Source organism: Hyla sarda, chromosome 6 (genome assembly GCF_029499605.1).
Source record: "Hyla sarda isolate aHylSar1 chromosome 6, aHylSar1.hap1, whole genome shotgun sequence".
Classification (NCBI taxonomy): Eukaryota; Metazoa; Chordata; class Amphibia; order Anura; family Hylidae; genus Hyla; species Hyla sarda.
The window spans coordinates 55,552,971-55,560,199 of NC_079194.1; the positions used below are offsets into that span (position 1 = coordinate 55,552,971).

General features: G+C 37.0%; 1 long non-coding RNA gene across 1 annotated transcript; it reads left to right on the top strand.

The window, feature by feature from the left end:
• Positions 1-1,442: 1,442 nt before the first annotated feature.
• Positions 1,443-6,750, top strand: LOC130277419 (uncharacterized). The gene is made up of 3 exons (XR_008845462.1): positions 1,443-1,667; positions 4,040-4,127; positions 6,630-6,750. It is a non-coding gene; the product is annotated as an uncharacterized LOC130277419 (long non-coding RNA).
• Positions 6,751-7,229: the final 479 nt, after the last annotated feature.

Consider the following 7,229-nt stretch of genomic DNA (forward strand, 5'->3'; position numbering starts at 1 on the left):
CATAGGCCCGCCCCTCAATACATCACGCCCCGCCCCCTCAATGCTTAGAGCAGCGGAGTACCCCTTTAAGGCGGAATAAACATGCAAATGGATCAGAAACCTTGTATGCCTTTGCAGTGGTTTTGAGTGTGGTTTAGCCCAAACAATGAGGCTAATCCATGTCCTATCTACCCAGCACATTTTTCAAGCAGACCCTGTATGGGATACTCTTAAAGAGTACCTGTCATCATAAAATTCTTTATATGTTGTTAATTATTGTATTAGAAACAACTTTTTAATACTGTGTCATTAAATGTTTATTTTTATTTATACATTTATTTTGACTTGTAAAAACTGACCACTAGGGGTCTCCCTACATGTCCCGGCTGCAAGTCTCTCATAGATTTCAGACTCATGCATGAGTCCTAACTCTCATAGTGCAGCCTGGACACTGACGAGCACAGCACAGCTCCCGGCCTGTCTGGAGCGAGCGCTGTGCATGCTGCATGGCACCCTTCAGCTACATTTAAAGGGGTACTCCCGTGGAAAACTTTTTTATTTAGATCAACTGGTGCCAGAAAGTTAAACAGATTTGTAATTTAAGTCTATTAAAAAATCTTAATCCTTCCAGTACTTTTTAGGGGCTGTATACTACAGAGGAAATGTTTTTCTTTTTGGATTTCTCTTATGTCCTGACCACAGTGCTCTCTGCTGACCTCTACTGTCCATTTTAGGAACTGTCCAGAGCAGGACAAAAATCCCAATAGCAAACATATGCTGCTCTGGACAGTTCCTAAAATGGACACCAGAGGTCAGCAGAGAGCACTGTGGTCGTGACATAAGAGAAATCCCCAAAAAAAACATTTCCTCTGTAGTATACAGCCCCTAAAAAGTACTGGAAGGATTAAGATTTTTTAATAGAAGTAATTTACAAATCTGTTTAACTTTTAGGCTACATTTCTGCCCATCCTACATGACAGTTACTTATCTTTTTCCCTTATTGGGGTTTACAAATTCATGTTTTATAAAGTACTGTGTGGTGTTCTATTGAAGATAATAGGATGTAGTTTGTAAGATGAATTCAATAGGATTTTGGTGCCTAATCCATGTAGACTCCATGTGGAAATCTGTAAAATCTTGTCACATGCACTTAGGCCCAAAAAAAACCTGATTCCTGACAGTCAGGGGTTAACTTTTATTCTAAGATTTTTTTCACTATCTAGGCTTCGGTCATAGCAGATTATTCTTTTAAGACAATATGCATTCTTCTGTATTTTCACTAGACATTACATTCACTTGAAGCCTGGTATTATTATGCTTGTTTCTTGTAATATCAACATATTTCATAAATGGACAAACATATGTCACGAGGCGCACATTTCCTGAGACGTACAATAAATACTTCTTATTTTCAGCCCTGGAGAAATCACCTTGTACCTTTCCATTTCTCCCAGAGGACACTTGCAAAGAAAAATACCAAAAAAAGATGTTAGTATAACCAGGAATATAAGGAGGGATCATTTGTCACTGCAAAAATATCCAGCTTGTATTCTAGATTTTGACCAGACAACAAGCCTTGTATGAGCCCAGGAGGAGACGCAATTATTGACTCGATGACTCTCCAGGAAAATAGAATTACACTCTTAAGGGTTTCCTTTGGGGGCAGATGACACTTTTTTTCCCCTCGGGTAAGTGTTGTCTAAATTGTTGATTTTATTGTGAACGCACCTAAAATGGAGATAACTGTATAACCTTTTCTATTGAGTTTCACTCCCTGTAGAAATAGAATTTAACAGGAATATAATAAAAAAATAAATAGTTGTTTTATTCTTATATAATTTTACAATTTTTCAAACAGATTGGAAAAAAAAACAGAAGGTAGGAGTGAGAACTTTATATAACAACACAATTCTGCACCCAAGACTTGGCGAAACATTTAGAAAAAGTTAAAAACACAAATGATTAAATAAATAAAGACCCGTGGGGCACATCTATCTATCTTCTTTTTTTTTTTTTTTTGTCTGATTATATTGTCTCTTTTTTTTATATTTTGTGACAAACGTATCAAAATGCCTCAGGCAGGTAGGTATATTTGGCAAATGATGCAACACACCCTGTTAGAAATCTGGAGTGTATAACATCATATTTATGAATAGGTGTGTCTAAACCACTCCTTTCCTTGAAGAGCCATTGTACAATGTTGAAACCAAAACCATCCCACCACAGCAAAAATAGCATAAACCAAACAAAAAAAAAGGTGCAAATGCTTGTAAACTCTAGTGGGTACAGGAAAAGTAGGCCAAAAAGTTGCAAGATGCAACATACAATCCTAAATGTCCACAAGGTTAATCCATCATGGCAAAGTTTTTTTTTGCAACATTTTGAAGGCAAGTACATTTTTACTCCCAGTTCAGACGTTGTGTTCATTCACTTTTTTTGTTTTTATTTCATGTAACAATTCTGGCATTAGTGTTGCTCGCGAATATTCGCAATGCGAATTTTATTCGCGAATATCGCATATTCGCGAATTCGCGAATATTCGCGAATATAGCACTATATTCGTAATTACGAATATTCGTTTTTTTATTTATTTTTTCACAGTACACATCACAGTGATCATCCCTCTCTGCTTCCAGCTTGTGTGGTGTAAAGAAGGCTCTAATACTACTGTGTGAGACTGGTGCGCACATTTTCGCATATGCTAATTTTCGCATATGCTAATTTTCGCTTATGTTAATTTTGTGTATGCTAATTTTTCGCACATGTTAATTTTCGCATTCGCAAATTTTTGTTTATGCGAAAATAAAACGAGACTGTTACGAATATGAGAATATTCGCGAATATATGACGAATATTCGTCCATATATTCACGAATATTCGTAAATTCAAATATGGCCTATGCCGCTCAACACTATCTGGCATGACAATGCCGCAGGCCACTATTTAGTCTGAACGCAACAGTTTGGGGATCCACCCCCTTAGTCATGCGGACCTCCCAAAACATCGCTTCCAGACTGAATAGTGGCCGGGTCTATTACAACTTCAGCTGCGGAAGTTTCATGTCAGAATTATTACATGAAATAAAAACTGAATGAAGAAAACGCCTGAACTGGGAATAAAAATGTACGTATCCCATTGTCTGCAAGATGTTACAATTTACATACATTAATGATTGTATATTCAGATTCTGATAGGTGCCTGAGCAAGGGAAGTATTTTATAAAACCAATAAGTACACATCTGCTCTTCATAAGATGCAAAATAAAACATGTCTGATACTTAAGCCCTTTTATTTCTTTGCTCCATTAGCTTTATTTACTCTTACTAGATATTTTTGAGCTAAAGAGAAGGCCATTACCAGTATCCTATTCCCTTGAAGACACTGTACTGATGGTAAAACATGTTAGAGGGACACATGTGGTGTTATTTGATCTTACATTGCTGGTCAATAGTGTATACATAGATCTAAGTATATACAGACTGCAAGGATGAGAAAGAATGTATACAATTTGTTTTACCAAAAGAAGGTCCAACTTTGGAGATCTCAGTGTCAACACTGTCCTTGGAGTCTTTTTTCTTCCTTATGCATCTCTGGTGATTAATGGGGTGACTCCTGGTCGACAGCATTATGGCAAGCAGCCCTCTCCATACTTTTTACTCTTAATTTTGGTGACGTGTGCATTCTCTGATTTTCAAATGTGAAAGGTTCAGATGTTTTTTGCCTAAAAATCTACTGTGTTTTTTTTTTTGAGGCTCAAAACGATCCTCAAAAACGATGTATGAACATAGCCTTAAAATCTTAAGATTTATAGGCCATTCCCGCTCCACTGGGAATTCTTCCCATAGCCTAAAAACTATGGGAACAAAAACAGCCTCACTTGTATTTGGTGGCCCAATACGAAAAGTTCAGAGTCTGAACAAACACTATTTATTGGTGAAAGGGTTAATCCTAATCCTACATACTAGTCTTTAGAGGATTAATATAATATTTTACTTCTTTCTGTAGTTCTTTATTAACGTATTTAGCTACATGCAGTATTTTTTTCTAATCTAATCTATAGAATCCTACAATTAGTCAGTGTGGTGCCAAACCGGAACATACAACGTGATTCTGAGCTCAGACTTTATATTGTAGGACCATATGGGCGGGTAAGTGCTATTTAATTAGTACATTCTCCTTCTTATAGACAGAGCGGAGCACTCACGATTTGAGACTGGAACTGTAAGATCTTTACGGATGTAAACAAGTTTTTTTCTCAAAGAATTTGTGTTCTCAGAGCAAATCTGATCGGAAGCACACTCTGCTTCAAGAACATCTTAACAATGCAACAGCTTGCTCCATAATTTAAAGCCAATTGTGATTACAGCATCATTTTCCCTGAAACCGGTACGGCTTTCTTTACAAGTGTTGAATCAATGGAACTGACAAACAGCAGCCTCTTATAGATCCTTATCGATAGAAAGGCATTCTTCTCCAGGAAAATACATAATAACTGAGAATTAATAGAGATGTGTCGTATTATTGGCTTCTTCAGCTTGGAAAGTGTTTGAATAAAATGGATACTGTGGATCAAATCCCCCTATAATACATGCGCACCTATTAGACCTCAAGTGATTCCACATAGTTAATCTCGTTCTGTTTGGTTTCAGTAAGCAATAGAAAATGAGTTGAAATGGTCGGCACTTGAAAGAAGAAACTTGTGTATCCTCTTACGTCTCATGCACAATGCACTGCCTTTGGCTTTTCAGGGCAGCTCTTTTTCTATGTGTAGGTCCCACTCCTGGTTTACAGAAAAAAAATGTCACCTAAAATGTAATCATTTTAATTTAATCAAATTTAATTTTAATCAATCTGGAACAAAATGGGTACAAGACGAGGCCTGTATGACTCTCCAGCCTTTACATATTAAGAGATGAGAATATGTAGTATCTGCAGTTTTTGTTGTAGTTTTTCATTTATTTTTTGAGCCAAAGACAGAAGTGGAATCAAAGTGAATGGGAAATATTAAGGGAGAGTTTACACTATAGAAAATCAAAGTGGAACCTGCATGGAATGTCCTTAAATCAGTCTCCCATCGACTTCAGTGGGTTGTCTGATATTCTGTGCACAGAAAATAATTTTTTGAACAGAAATTTCCAACATGGATCTGAATTCCGGAGTAAGACTGGACGTGTTCATTCTTCCGGTAGAATTTGCAAGTGCCATTAAGTCAATCGGACTTTGAATTTACTTTACTAAATTCTGTAGAACAAGTACACATGTTTTTCCAATGCTTTGTTTTCAATCCATGAGAGATGTAAGGGAGATAAAAAGGCCACACACTAGGGGAAATGCCATAGCCAGAGCATGTAAAAAAAATTGTGTGACCAAAAAACACCACTAAAGTCTGTAAAACTGCCACAACCAAAGAAACATTGCAGGCATAAGGTTTCTTATTTCTCTATTGACTCTCAGCAAACATCTGTACGTGGATTTTTTGGAGATGCCTCTGTCAGTGGTGGAGAGGACCGAAGAGTGTCATATCTTCTTAAAGCCAGCAAGAAGAATCTGCACACTGGGCCGCATTGCATTTCAACAGCTGTTTGATATATATATATATATATATATATATATATATATATATATATATATATATAGTGTGTGTGTGTATATATATATATATATATAGATGCAAATCATATCACTGGACTAATACGGCTACTCAAATTTACTATATATATATATATATATATATATATATATATATATATATATACGGCCCATTTGTAGACGGTCTAGTCTAAGTTTTCAATGTTAAGTTTTGGTTAACACCATAGTGTATGTGTGGTTTAATTGGCATACTTCAAGCAAAAGACATGTGCCAAAACGTTGGCTCAATGTTTTGGCACATGGCATTTTTGGCCACACCCTCTTTCTGACATGCCACACTTCTTTTCTGGTAGATCACACCCCTTTCCCAAGCAATTTTTTTTAATGCACAATTAATGTATCTAAATAGCTCTGTTTCATAAAAGGGAAGTGATGATGCAGAAGATGTGATTTCCCTGTACGTTAATGTAAGAATGTAAAATAATGACAAGATGAGCCTTTTCTTGGTGTTGTTAACATGTTGTATGGCAGATATTAGATTTCTATCAGGTCCCCATAAATAGTAAATATGGTTATTTGGCAGAATCATTTGTAATATATTCAAGGACATCATTCAAACAGCAAAATCAAAAATAATGAAAGGCTTTCCATGGATTTAGTTATTATCCGGTAACACAAACCACACAGGAGAATGTTCACTTTGTAAATTCTTAATCTGTTATACTTCCAATTATTCTGTGAAATATTTCTCTATCTGAATCACATGTCGTAATATACACTGGCACCGCTGTGAAATACTGTTCACGACAACAATTACAGGAAAAATTTGTATTGTGAAATGTTGATTTTTCCGCATAACGCGTCTCAATTTTAAGCAACTACTAAATCTCCCTTAATTCTTATTTTCTAACTAAGGAAAATATAATAAAAAATTGGTGTCCTACTGTGTAAATTTATAGCACTTCATAGCTGTCGGATCAGACACCCCAAACTGCACTTTTTTATTTGTGTATTTTCTCATTTTAGTATATAAGTATACTGTGTATTTTCTCACTTTGCAGAACTGGGCATTGTAGAGCGCTAATGGAACTACAGATCTCAGGAATACTCGCTGGGAACCAACTGGTATGCAGCCTATACCACCCTTTGGATAGGAAGGGGGCAAATGAAAAATAACTGAAGAAAAAAAACTAATGGATTATTAAACCTACAGCAAAAACAACCCTACTTTCTTTTTTTTTTTTTATTGCTTTAAGAGCCGAGGCAAGTGCTCTCTATCATCCAAAGTACAAAAAAAAGTGCAAATGTGTCACACTAAAAAAACGTGCACAAAGGATGCGGTCTATCGCTTAACCCTTCTCCAACCGGAGAGAGGCCCCCCAACAAACCTACCCTTCACCTCCAGGCCAAAAGGCACCTGTAAGGATCCAGGTTCGATGCCCCTTTTCACCGAAGCTGCTAAGGTGCCGAAAATGCTCCTGGCATCAACCTAGGCGTTAGCCAAGGTATCAGCCGAGGAGCTGTATACTGGTGTCATCTTGACCAAAGCCAAGATGCCCAGGGGTTGCAGGGAGGTGATGAACCTAATGGCCGCACACACCTCCCCTAGATCGCCAGGAGGGACACCCAGAAGGGCTACCGCATCCTGACAATCCTGTGTA